The sequence below is a fragment of the Elephantulus edwardii genome, unplaced genomic scaffold (assembly GCF_000299155.1).
Source record: "Elephantulus edwardii isolate Elephantulus edwardi_28Jun2011 unplaced genomic scaffold, EleEdw1.0 scaffold00303, whole genome shotgun sequence".
NCBI lineage: Eukaryota > Metazoa > Chordata > Mammalia > Macroscelidea > Macroscelididae > Elephantulus > Elephantulus edwardii.
Genome location: NW_006400053.1, coordinates 559,069 through 573,926, shown reverse-complemented (window position 1 = coordinate 573,926; position 14,858 = coordinate 559,069). Strand labels below are relative to the sequence as shown.

Below are 14,858 nucleotides of genomic sequence, written 5' to 3'. Positions count from 1 at the left end.
CCTATTCTGTGCCATCCTCACAATCTCCAACACACTTGAGCCCATTGTTGCAGTTACTGTGTCAATCCACATAGTTGAGAGTCTTCCTCTCCTTCACTGTCCCCTCCACCTTTCATGATGTTCTTCTCCAAAGAACAACCTCTCCTAGCAACTTGCCCAAAGTATTTGAGACAAAGTTTTGCCAGCATTTCCTGCAAAGAGCACTAGCTACAGTTTCTTCAAGATGTATATGTTTATTCTTTTCACTGTTTGTGGGATAGTAACTACTCTTTTCCAACACTGCAGTTCAAAGGCGTTACTTCTTCTATCACTCTTATTCATTCACTAGCTCTCACTAAGTGATTGAAAAGAGCATAGTATGAAATCCAGCGCATTTTAGTCCTCAAACTGACATTACTGCTCCTCAATAATTGGAGACCCCTGACTGTAAACTTTCCCAGTGTAATACTTCTTCTGATTTCCTAACTGATGGTTGTTATTTGTTCTTATGTGCCACCTAGTCTCTTGTGACTCATAGCGACCCTGTGTACAACAGCTTTGAACCCTGCTCTATCCTGTGCCAATCTTATTGTCTTTGACACACCTACCCCCATTACTCTAGTCACTGAATTGATCCATCTTATCAAAGGTCTTCCTCTCTTGTTCTGTCCCTCCAAGTGGCCCAGTGGTAAGACTCTATTTTCTTGATGTTGAGCTTCAATTAATATTGAAGGCTGCAGTCCTTGACCTTCTGCAGCAAGCGCTTTAGATCCTCCTCAGTTTCAGCAATCAGAGCTCTGTCATCTGCATAACACAGGTTGTTGATGAGTCTTCCTCCAATCTTGATGCCATATTTCTCCTCATAGAGACCAGCCTCCGGCATGATTTGTCCTGCATATAGATTAAAAATGTATGGAGATAGGACACATCTCTTTGCGTATACCCTTCATGATTTTGTACCATGCAGTGTCTCCTTGCTCTATTCCGACAACTGCCTCCTAGTCCAAATATAGCTTCCATTTAAAGCACAAATTGATTGTGGATCCAACTAAAATTATATTCTTGACATTTTGAATCTTTTCTCCCCCTATCATGATATTACTTTTATCCAAGATCCATCTGACATCAGCAATTATATCCCTGGTGCCACAGCCTCTTCTAATCCTGCTTGAACTTCTGACAGTTGCCTATCTATGTATTGTTCTAACTGGTTTTTAATTATCTTCAGCAGTATTTTGCTTACATGCAATAATGATACTGTTTGATGATGTCCACATTCTGTTCGATCACCTGAACCTTGTCCTATCCTATGTCATCCCCACAATCACTGACACACTCAAGCCCATTGCTGCAGTTACTTTGTCAATCCATCTAGTTGATGATGGCCTTCCTCTCCTTTGCTGTAAGGCTGAAAAAAAGAATACTAGAAGTATGTTTATTTATGCTCTATTGACTGTGTGTATCATAACAAGTTATGACTAACATTGAGAAGAATAGGAATTCCAGAACACTAAATTGTACTCTTGCGAAACCTATACATAGACCAAGAGACTTTTGTGTGAACAGTGCAAGAGAACACAATATGGCTAAACACTAAGAAAGGAGGGTGTCAGGGTTGTATCCTCTCATTCTATTCTATCTGTATTATGAGCAAATTATTCAAGAAACTAAAATCTATGAAGAAGAATGTGGCATCAAGATCAGATGAAGATTTATCAATAACCTGTTTTATAATTTTGTAGTGTGTGTGTGTGTGTGTGTGTGTGTGTGTGTGTGTGTGTGTGTGAACCGTCAAATAGGGTCCTATTGGTAAAGGAGGAGATTGCCCCTACTTCCCCAGTGGAGCATCTAGTGGATTCGAACTGTGTGCCTTCAGCATTGCAGTGCAGCTTCTTGCCACTAGGACACCAGAGCTCCCTAATAACCTCTGTTTTGCAGACACAATCTCGCTTGCTGAAAGTGAGGAAGACTGAAGCATTTGTTGCAGAAGATCAAAGAATACAGTCTTCAATATAGATTGCATCTCAATATCACTAAAACAAATATTATTATCAATGGACCAATGGGTAACAACATCATGATAGATGGAGAAAAGATTGAAGTTGTCAACAATTTTGTCTTGTTTGTATCCATAATCAACACTGTTGGTCCTATCAATCAGGAAATCAGGAAACGTATTGCACTGGAGAAGTATGCAGTTAGGGACCTTTTCAGATTATTGAAGAGCAACGATGTCAGTTTGTAGACTAACCTGTGTTTGAATCAAGCTACAGCCTTTCCAATCACTTACATCTGAGAACTGGACAACAAATTAGAATGACAGAAGAATTGCCACCTTTGAGCTGTGGTTTTGGAGAAGAGTATTAAATATTCCACAGATTTCCAAGAGAAAACAAATAACAAATATGTCTTGGACAAACTGTAGCCAGAGTGCTCCTTGGAGGCAAAGATGTTTAAGCTTCTTCTCACTTCAGGCATGTTGCTCTGAAGAGTCATTCTTTGAAGAGGGTCATCATTCTTGGAAATATGGAGGGGCAGTGAAAGAGAGGAAGACCCTCAACCAAGTGGATTGACACAATGATTGCTGCAATGGGCGCTAGTGTGTTAGGAAGTGTAAGGATGGCACAGAATTGGACAGTGTTCAGATTTGTTGTTCATAAGGTCACTATGGATCATACTTAAATGGCAGCACTTAACAACAACAACAATATCATGATGTTGTCTGTAGGTTCAGTGGTGAGAATTTTTATTTTCTTGATGTTGAGATGCAATCCCATACTGAAGGCTGCATTCCTTGATCTTTTGCAATAAGTGCTTCAAGTCCTCCTCCCTTTCAGCAAGCAAGGTTGTGTCATCTACATAACGCAAGTTATTGATGAGTCTCCCTCCAATCTTGATTCAGGGTAGGATCATAGGATCACTATGAATCACAGTTGACTTGGTACCTAACAACAAAAACCAGTAGCAATTACATGTATTGTGTTGTTTGTTAGCTAGTCAGTTCTGACTCATAGCAATCCTATAGGTAGAGTTTAACTGTCCCATAAGGTTTTCAAGTTTATAATCTTTACAGAGGCAGATTGTTGAATATTTCTTCCATGGCATTTGAATTACCTGTACCCTGGTAGGTTTGAATTGCTAACCTTCCCATTCACTCTCTAAAGCTTCACCACTACACCACAAGGACTTTCCAGTCACACATACAAAAATCAAAGCCACAGCTATCTAGTAGATCTACCCCATGTTGGGTTTTTTCCCTATTTATTGTGAAAGTTTTATTTGTGTCAAAGTATTGTTTCATAACATTAATCACAATACTCAGAATGCAACTGCACTTTCCCCACTTCCTCCCTGTAAGTCTCGTTTCCATGAATGCATTTAGCCTACCCTTGCTGCCTTTGGATTTTTATCCTTGGGTAAATGCTGCTCTTTTGGTCTTGTTCATTCTCATTGCTTTTGAGTTGGAACTAACTCATAAGTGGCCCTTCCATGGGGTTTCAGAGGATGCACACTGTACCAGAGTACAGTGTCCATCCTTCTTCTCAGGAGCCACTGGTGGAATTGAACTACTAGAGAGTATTGGCCTTTGTGTAAGCAGCAATTCCTGATGGACCACATCCCCAGACCTCCCCGCAAGGAGTGAGTGCCTCTCTGGTTATATTATAAGCCTGCTCATTGTTTTTAATCAGGTGATGCATTTTGTTTTAGGTGCAAAGGATGACTAACGTCTTTAGTTTCTGGTTTCAACAGTTTCTTTTGGACCAGTAAGCCTGGCCTTACGTTTTTAAATAATGTTCCACATTTTTCTCTCACTCATAAGCCTTCCAAGGCTGAGACAGCCACTTCTTTGTCCTGCAGTGGCAGGTGGGCTACAACCACCAATCTTTGATGACCAGGCAAATACCTTAACAACAGCACCATCAGAGTTCCTCAGTTACACATAATAAGAAATAAAGACATTTTATTCTTTCCAAATGAGGGGAAAGTACTGATACCTTCTGCAGTGTGTTAATCCCCAACTAGCAAAATGAAATAAAATACCTTTAAAAAAAAACAAACCAAAACACAAACCCTATAATAAAAATTGCCAAAAAGACCCCTACTATGAAATAAAAATTCTTGCTGCCGCATTTACTCAGAATGCCATTCTAATTGAACGTCCAGTAAACTCTACATATTACGCACCTCAACAAGCTTGGCTACTAACCAAAGACTGAAAATTCAAGTCCACATATATTCATGTTGGGGGGGGGGTGGAAATCTACCCATTAGTGCAGTGACATAAATTCAGCCATTGAAGACTGCATGGAATGCAGTACCACTCTGAGACACGTGGGGCTACCGGTAGTCAGCGATGCCGCGTACTGTTAATTGATGTTAAGTTCTATAACTGACTACTTTACTTCTATAATTGAGGGGGGAAAAATAATTGAAGCACAAGGTTGAAATAAAAATAACTCATCACCAAATCCACAAAGAAATGTAACAACCCCAGACCTCATTTTGGCAGCTGGCCACATGATAGTTATAGTGCCATTACCCAAGGGGGTGGTTCTATAGGCTAAACATTGGGCCATTAACTAAAAGTTCAACAGTTTGAACCCACTAGTCCTTCTGTGGGACAGAGATAAGGCGATCTGCTTCTGTAGAAGATCTACAGCCCTGAAAACGCTATTGGCAGTTCTAAATCTGTCTGAGAGGGCCACTGGAAGTTGGAATCAGGATGTGGGGTTTTGGGGTTTTTTGGTTATCTCTTCTACCACTCATTCTGTGTTATCCTCAGCCTTTGGTTAACTGCCTTGATATGGTAGCATTTCTGGGAAATCTGTTAACACTTCGATAACACGCAGTTCAGCTAAGAGTTGAACATTTCACAGTAGAGCTAATTAGTTGATTCTGTAAATAGTGATGGTGTGAAGTAGAAGATAGATTTTTAAAAATCACTAATAATTCTCATTGATTTATTTGTTTTCTAAACCTCTCAAGGGAATTTTGCCAGGTTGGCTAAATTTCTTCTATGCCTGGTGCACAAATGTGTTTGTGAAAGCTGTTTGTGTCAGAGACAATATTTAAACCCTTAATCCTTTTTTTTCCTTAAGCAGGAAGTTGTAACTTGCCAATAAGAGTTTTAAAGCAAATCCCACAGAGGTTTATGTTTGATTCAAATCTAAAAAATGTTAGGTCTTGGAATACTACAGTCTTGGCAACATTTGTTGTCCCTGGTGAGAACACTTGTGTACTGTTGCTTACTTTCTGGTTCAGTAAGTGAGCTGCACTTTGCTCTCTTAATTCCAGAGTCAAATATGACTACAAGTATTTTTCTCTTGGGCTTCTAACTTGTAAGGAAGAACATTGTACTTTTGGTGAAATAAAACATTTCCCCTTAGTTGCCTTATTTGATCTGAGGCTTACTGTATTTCACTGGCCTAAAGACTATGTTTGACATGAACAGTTGTTCAAGACCATTTGTTGTTTTCTTTTCTCTCTTTTTTTTGAGACCATTTGTTTTCACATTGGAAAAAGAAATAAAAGTGCACATGTCAGGCCTCAAAATCCATAATTCTTGGAGTTGTTTCCATTTTATAAAGGAAGGATGTGTTTTTTGGGGTTGGGATGAATATAGTAGTAGATGTGTCCTTAGGCTAAGTAAAAATATTTCACATAAATTGTTTTCTTTTGTTAACTTTAGGATACAAGAAATTAGGTGAATTGTGGGAAAATGGAAATTTGATGCCAAGTTCAACTTAAGTTAATTGAATTTGCTCTCACTCTTAACAACACTCCATCTGGTTTCTGAGGCCCAAAAAGTCTTTATGCAAAAAGGCTACACAACTTTCTCCTTTGGAAGAGCTGGTGAATTTGAACCATGCACCTTTAGGATAGCAGACTGATACATTAGATACTAGGCCAAAATAAGAAATGTTTTTGTTGCATGCTTTCGAGTTGGAACTGACCCACAGCTAACTCTCTGTGGGGTTTCAAAAGTATAAATGGCACAGGAGGAGATTGCCCACATTTCTCCCACAGAGTAGCTGGTGAACTTGATAAAATTAATAAATTCTCCATCAGAAAAGTAGCCGGACAATCTTGTCAGTTGCATATGTTTTCTTTGAGCATGCTGATTAACATAAGTCACTTTGCTGGTGACAGCAGGGCTTGGTGTTGGCTGCAAAGCGCTCCTAACAGAAGACTCAGTGAGCGACCTGAACCAGAGAAATTGTTCAGAAGATGAGGCTGAGACAACACCAGTAAATGCCTAAAGGAATAGGAGAAAGAAAAATTAAGTAACAGCTTTTAAACTTGGAATATGTAATTGCCTGCTTTAACCTTAAAATAAGCCCCCTGCCTTCCTCTCAAGGCAAGGCGGGCTTTGTTCTCCAGAGCAGGAATGGGAGGCCAGTGGAACAAAAGCCACTTTACACCTGCTACCAGCTAAATATGCCTACAACTCACACAAGAGGCCAATTAAAGGGAATTCCCTTGATTCAGAGTCACCAAAAGGCACCAGGAGGAGTCTAGTCCTCAGTAATGATTCCAATTAAAGGAGCAGATGTTCTATTTCATAAAAGAACCAATTAAATATATAGAGCACTTTTAACTCTGAACTTTCTAGAAGCAGCTCAGTGTTTGGGAATTTCTGTGGCCTTTATTAGGATTGATATCCTCATGGTCATGTCCAAATGGAGAAAGAACATTGTTTTTATTGTGATGTTTATAAAAGCTTACAAAACAAATTGGTTTTCCATTCAGCCATTTGTACACATTTTGTTTTATAACATTAATTACGATGTGGTTATTGTCATCCAGTACCACTCATAGTGACCCTATGAACAAAATTTTGCCTTCCCCTGTGTCTTCCTCATCCTCACATCAGAGGTCATCAGCCAAAGCCAAATGCTCAGGTTCATTGGCCAATTGGCCAAACACAAGGAGGTGAAGAAATCTCTCTGTGTGTGTGTGTGTGTGTGTGTGTGTGTGTGTGTGTGTGTGTGATTTTGTCTTGCCTTGTTTATGTTCCTTTTTTAATTGAAATATACTACAACATAAATCAATTAAAATATTTTGTAGCAAATATGACAGGAATTTGTTCCCCCTTTCAATCATCATCCTTCTGCTCCCACCATTTCCTCCCTTGGGTCCTCACACATGTTTTACTAATTATCTTTCCATTTTTATAATAGTGGTCTCATGTAGAATTTTTCTTTGTGAGAGTGAGTTCACTCAGCATGCTTTCTAGTCTCTCCCAAGTTAAAGTTTTCAAAATCATTGCTCCTAAATGTTGCATTGTATTCCATTGTGTGGGTGTACCACAATTTCTTGATCCATTCAGTGCTAATTGGACATTTAGGTTGTTTCCATGTTTTTGTGATGATGAATAACACTGCTATATACATTGGTGTACAAATTTCTGTTTTTATCTCAGTTATATTTCCTTGGGATATATTCCTACTAGTGAAATAGCTGGGTCATATGGAGTTTCTATGGTCAGCTTTTTGAGGAAATGACAACCTGCCTTCCAGAGTCATTGTACATATTACAATCCCACCAACACTGTGTGAAAGTTCCTATATCTCCGCATCTGCTCCAACATTTATTACTTGATGCCCTGCTAAACTTTGCCACTGCTAATGGGGTTTGGAAATCTCAAACATCACATCATTATAGTCCACACAGACTATAGGAAGGAGGTGTACTCCTTCTGTGACAGTGTTCCCACAAAGTTCGTATAGTGCTGAGGACAAAGGTGGCATCCCACCACACTTGTGTAGTAATCACTAACCTTATTGTACTATGCACCTGCTCAGTTACATTTTGTTACATAATACTGATTCTGCAAAACAGAAGTATGTTTACCGTCAATAGGTTAGCCAAAAACTGCTCACCATATGTAAGGCAATTGCAGTATGTAAATCTGCCTGTGGTATATATACAACATGTTGTGGTATCCCACGCTTATCATCTCTGATATTCTTGAGCCCATTGCTGCAGTCACCGCGTCAATCCATTTCATTGAGGGTCTTCCTCTTCTTGGCTGACCCTTCACCTTTCCAAGCATGATGTATCTAAGAAATGTTGTTGTTGTTGTGTACCATTAAGTCTGAACCAAGTCATAGATGACTCTCCAGTAAGTTTCCAAAGTCAGTAAATTGTACAGGTTAGATTGGTACAGGATAGAATAGGGTTTAGGGCTGTTGGTACATAGAGTTGCTATGAGTCACAAATGAATTGACGGCACATAAAAACAACAACAACAACAAACTGTACAGGAGGAGATTGTCAATCTTTCTTCCATGGAGCAGCAGCTGGTAGATTAAAATCATATGCCTTTGGGATGGCAACACCACTCCTTACCACTAGGCCACCAGAATAGCCTCTCCTAAGAACATGCCCAAATATGTGAAGTTAAGTTTTGGGGTTTTTTAAAACTTAATTTTATTAATTTTAATGAACATTTACAGAGACTTTGGATTTCCATTGTTGCACTTTTCTCCCTGCCCACCCCTCCAACCCAGTTGACTCCTCTTTTTGAAAAGTAAAAGAAAAATTCCTTCATTGGTATACAATCCTCCTGCCCCCACTCCCACCGTGAGTACACTCCACTATGCATCCTTAATTCTAGATTCTTGTGATAACCATAATACTTATCATATATCGCTTTTAAACTGTTCTCTCCCTCATCTGTTTCAATGCAGTATACATAAGTTACCAGTTTTTCTGTCTTACCTCAACCGTGATGTCAGTCCCATTCTACAACAGTGGCACCATGCAGTATTTGTCCTTTTGTGACTGAGATACTTCATTCAGCATAATGTTCTCCAGGGTCACCCATTTTGAATAATATTGCATGAGTTCCTTGTTTTTCAGTGCAGCATAGTATTCCAGTGTGTGAATATACCACAACTTCGCTATCCATTCGTTTGTTGATGGGCACTTGGGTTGTTTCCAACTCCTTGCTATTGTGAACAAAGCTGCGATAAACATAGGTGTGCATATATCTGCTTGGATGTCAGTTATGGTCTCTTTGGGGTATATTCCCAGTAGTGGAATTGCTGGGTGAAATGGTATCTCTATTTGCAACCTTTTGAGAAAGTGCCACACCAGTCTCCAGTGGCTGTACCATTTTACACTGCCACCAACAGTGAATAAGGTTCCAGTTTCTCCACAACCTTGCCAGCATTTGTTGCTTGCTGTTCTGTTAAATTTTTCTATTCTTACTGGGATGAGATGATATCTCATAGTTGTTGAAGTTAAGTTTTGAAATCCTTACTTCTAAGGAACACTCCAGCCACACTTTCTCCAAAATATATCTGATTGTTCTTTTTCATAATCCATGAGATATTCAATACCCTTCTCCAACACCACATCTTATAGGCATCAATTTTTCTTCTGTTATCCTTATTCATTGTCCAGCTCTCAGATATAGCAAGTGATTGAAAATACCATGGTTTGAATCAGGCACATCTTAGTCTTCAAATTGACATCATTGTTCCTCAAGAATTTGGAGAGCAAATTATTGCTCTCCCTGGCAGCAGACTTGCCCAGTGCAATATGTCTCCTGAATTCCTGACTGCTGATACCAAGGGTGTTGATTGTGGATCCAAGTAAGATTAAATTATTGACAATTTTTATCTTTTTTTTTTTTTGCCATCCACCATGGTGTTGTCTGTTGGCCCAGTTGTGAGGATTTTTGTTTTCTTGATGTTGAGATGTAATCCATATAGAATACAATAAACACTTCAAGTTCTTCCTTACTTTCCCAAGCAAGATTTTGTCATCTGCATAGCACAGGTTATTGATGAGTCTTCCTTCAGTCCTGGTACATTCTTCTTCATAGAGTACAGCTTTTCTTTCTTTTTTTTTTTAGTATATAAATTTTGAAATTAAATTTTCAGTCAATACTATGAGTAAAAAGAAACAAATAATGGCCTTACTGACATTATACATGATCATTTATAAGAAAAAGGAAAGTATAGCTATGTTTATGAATTTTAGCAAAATAAAATTATAAAAACATATTTTGAAATATTAATGGATAAGTTTTCTTGTTTCTTTGTCTCCAGAGCATTTTGGCATCTTTTATCAACTGATGCATGAAAGAATAGAAAGATAAAATATTATCATATTGTCCCATGTATTTCTCTTTTAGTGTATCAGTATGGTAGTCTACTAGAAAATAGTAAATGGCTTCAATTGTGAACAGGAATGTATGTGGATTTCCTTTTTGATGGTGCCAAAAGCAAGTTTGTCTTGATGTCAACTCAGCTTTCCTCATTGGTGAATATTATGTTCGTTTGGTTCCAGGTACTATCTATAAAAATAATTTTTTTCAATGTTATCTCTTTCCATTGGCTACAGTTCAAATTATAGTCATCATTTCCTTCAGTTTTCTTGCGTTTAACAGATGGTTTGTCAAAGCCATCGTTTTTGCCTTTGAAATTATTATGAATCCTTTTTTTGAAGATGAGAATAAATATCTTTTATTGAGACAGATTTAGGGCCAGGAAAAACAAGTGCAACTTCACGCTCTTCATATTCTGGAATATAAGGATATGTGTAAATATTTACAAATTCAGGTGCTAAAAGCTTTGCATGCATAGCAGTACTTTTCCCATCTGTTTCATTTGGGTGCTTAATAATATCAATCTTCAATGGAAGATTTACAAGTAGAATTTGTTCAATGGGGACATTTTCAACAGGGACATAACATGTATAGCAATAGAACAGTCTTGAGCCACCACATTTAAAATACTCTGATCTTCCTCTTTGCTGAGTTTTCTGAAGAACTTCTTTTTTTTTTCTATAATTATATTTTATTAATTTTCATAAACATTTACAGAGATTTTGGGCTTCCACTCATTCATTGTTGCACTATTCTCTCTACCCTCCTCCCAGTTTGTTCTTGTCCAAATGCCACAGTGCTTGTCAAAGCCAGTTCTGATTAATCTTCTTTGTCAGTGTATCCTTTGCCATTCCCTATCACTCCTCCCTGAGAGAGACTTCACCCTGAGTCATAAGGAAAGGGGGACGGCATAATGGGATCTTCTGAAACTTTGGAAGTAGTTTGTGACTTTCATTTCCACAAATTTTTATTTCTTTTCCTTATTTTCTTTGAGAAAAACAGGTGGATTGAAACACATTTTTTCATGAAGTCTCAAGTTCAATCTCTATTTTCAAGACAGCATAGGTGCACTTTGGGTTGGTTGCATCACTTTCTGTCCACTAGGCCAACTGAGCTCTCTCTATGTTGTTGCTGTTAAGTGCCGTGGAGTCGTAGAAGACATGCACAACCTGTGGGCCTTCATGGTCCTCCATGAGCTTCCTTCCGCTCCACCAAGTTTGCCAGAGTCCAGCTTCTTAACTTATTTGCGCAATACAGATTGAATAGGTATGGAGAAAGGATACAGCTATGATGCATACTTTTCTTAATTTAAAACCATGTAGGGTTCCCTTGTTCTGCTCAGACAACACTTTTTTGATCTAGATATAGGTTTTGTATGAATGTAATTAAGTGTTCTAGGATTCCCACTTTTCTCAGTGTTACCCATAGTTTGTTATAATTCTGCAGTCAATAAAACACAACAAGATAGTCTTCTGATAATCTCTGCTTTTAGCCAGAATCCATCTGAAATCAGCAATAATATCCATGATGTACTTCCTCTTCTAAATCTAGTTTGAACTTCTGGAAATTCTCTGTCAGTGTACTCTTCTAGATGCTTTTATATTATTTTCAGCATTATTTCACTTGTTTATGATTACACACACACACATAGATATAATATTGTTCAATAATTTGCACATTCTGCTGGATCATCTTTCTTGAGAAAAGGAACAAATATGAATCTCTTCAGTCAGGCAGACAGACAGAGCTCTGTTTTCCAAATTTCCTGGCATAGACTGGTGAGCACACGTCCAGGGCTGCATCTGTTAGTTGAAACTTGTCAAAAGCTATTTTCTCAATTTCTGGGGCCTTATTAAGATTAAGACAGATTAAAATAGACAGGGAGGCAGAATTAGCCATCTATTTCTGAAATAACAGTACTTTTGAAACCCTATAAACAATAAAGGAACATTGGTAACTTTAGAATTAGAGGTAAAGCCTGGATTAGAAATTACCCAAAATGAAAAATAGCTGTAAATATCCTTTAATAATTAGAATGTGGGATGTATTAAGTGTGAATACAGGAAAACTGGGAGTTGTCGGCAAAAATAAAATTCATGAAGATTGACATTCTAGGCATTTATGAGCTGAAATAGACAAATTACATTACATACAATGTAACTAAACTTTTCCTACTTTCTATAATTCTCACTTCCCTTCCTGCCTTAAGGACTTCATCTTTGGACAAATACTGCTCTTTTGCCTTATATAATTGATTATTCTCCTGCTACTATTGGGCACCTTATTCTCATAATTTTAAAATAGCACTTTTAATTAAAAAAGATATTGTATTTTAAAACCATATTTTCTGGAAAGTCAAGATAATGAGTAATACAATTTCTTCAATTGAGAAAATAGCTCAAAATAGGAGCTCTTTCATCTACTGGACACAATTAGAAGGAGGAAGAGGAAGAATACTTGCAGAAAAGAATCTCTGTAACATAATGGCTAACACAGAGTTTCAAAAGAGTAAGCAAATATGTCTTAGAGGAATGTCTATCTGTGTTTCATTGACTATACAAAGGCAATTGACTGTGTGGATTACAACAGACTGTGGCTAACTCAGAGGAGAATGGGAATCCCAGAACACTTGATTGTGCTTGCTTGGACCATAAAGAGTCATTGTACCAAAAGGAATTGGCAGACCCAGAAGAATTTCATGAAACAACGTACGATCAAGAACCTGTGATGATGAAGGAAGAAGTTCAAACTTCTCTGAAAGAATTGGCAAAAAATAAGGCCCCAGGTATTGATAGCATACCAATTGGCATATTTCAACAAACAGACACTTCCCTGGATGTGCTCACCAAGTTTTGCCAAGAAATCTGAAAGACAACTGTAACATCGCCGAGGAAGGACAGACCCAGTGTAGGCCAAGAAAGATAGTTTATTGAGGAGAAACTGCCAGGCTGACTCTCAAGTAGAAAACCAGCCCCCACTAAGAGTTAGAGGGGTATTTTATATTTCTTACAAGGGACTTGGGGAAGGGGATACTTACAGATGCTTCCTTCAAGACAGGGAAGTGGGCTGGGGTCTCAGCTAACTATTCCTTGGGGAAGGGGGGAAGTGGAGTAGGGTAGCTTCACAGAGAGAAAAGGCACAGCTGCTGTTTCCTGTGACTGGAATCTTTCAGTAGCCATTCTGGGAGAGGAAGTTAAGGGCTCTGCAGTTCTAATAACAACCACCTGGCCAACTGACTGGAAAAGATTTGTTCCCATTCCAAAGAAAGGTGACCCAACAGAGTACAGAAACTATCAAACAGTATCAGTGATATTACATGCAAGCAAGATTCTGTTGAAAATTATCCAAAAACAATTGGAACAGCACATCAGCTGAGAACCACCTGAAGTGCAGGCTGGGTTTATAAGAGCCCGTAGTACTAGGGATATTATAGCTAATGTTAGATGCATCTTGGTTGAAAGCAGGGAGTACCAGAGGAATGTCTATCTGTGTTTCATTAACTGTACAAAGGCATTTGACTGTGTGGATCACAACAAACTGTGGCTAACTCTGAGAATGGGAACCCCAGAACACTTGATTGTGCTTATGCAAAACCTATACTTGGACCAGGAGGCAACCATCAGAATAGAGCAATGAAATACTGCATGGTTCAAAATTGGGAAGATTGTATGCCAAGGATGTGTCATATCTCCCTACCTTTTCAATGTATATGCAGAAGAGATGATCCAGGAGGGAGGTCTGGACACTATTGAGGAGGAAAGTGGCATCAGGTTGGAGGAAGATTCATCAACAACCTGTATAATGCAGATGACACAACCTGTAGTATTTGCTACAGAAGATCAAGTACTGCAGTCTTCAATAGGGATTGAAGCTCAACATCAAGAAAATAAAAGATTCTCACCACTGGACAGATTAGTACTATAATGATAAGACCGTGAAGAGATTGATATTATTAACAGCTCAAGTTTACTTGGCTCCACAATCAACACTCTTGGTACCAGCAGCCAGTATATCAAAAGACAAACTGCATTGGGAAAGTCTGCTGTCAGGGACGTCTGAAGAGTACTGAAGAGCAAAAAAGTCAGTTAGGAGACTAAGGTGTGTCTGAGCCAGGCCATAGTCTTTGCAATTATAGATGTGCTATGCATCAGAAAACTGGACAATGACTATGGATGATATAAAAGGGGAATTGACGCCTTTGACCTGTGGTGTGGAGAAGAATACTGAATATACCATGGACTGCTAGAAGAACAAACAGGTTCATCCTAGAAAGAGTGATATCAGGCTGCTCCTTGGAGGCAAGGATTTTGAAGCTCCATCTGACATACTTTGGACGTGTTACAAGGAAGCACCAATCCTTTGAGAGGGACATAATGCTTGGGAGTGTTGAGGGAAAACACAGGTAGGAAAGACCCTCAATAAGATGGATTGATTCAGTGACTAGAGTAATGGGGGTAGATGTGTTAGTGACAATAAGATTGGCACAGGATAGAGCGGGGTTTAGGGCTGTTGTGCATAGAGCCACTATGAGTCACAAGCAACTTGACAGCAGATAATCTATAAATATATATTGTTGTTGATGATTACCTTCGAGTCGAGCACAACTCATAGCAACCCTATGAACAAAAGGCCTGAAGCCCCTCCTACAACGATCAACATTTATCAAAGTTCATTTATTTCTGGAGGCAATGTTGTTTAGGAAGTGGATGCCACTCCTACTTCCAAATATATATATTTGTGTATATATATATTTGTGTGT

At 38.6% G+C, this 14,858-nt stretch overlaps 1 pseudogene; it reads right to left on the bottom strand.

Moving 5' to 3' along the window:
• Positions 1-10,005: 10,005 nt before the first annotated feature.
• Positions 10,006-11,117, bottom strand: LOC102864570 (annotated as a pseudogene).
• Between the last annotated feature and the right edge of the window lie 3,741 nt (positions 11,118-14,858).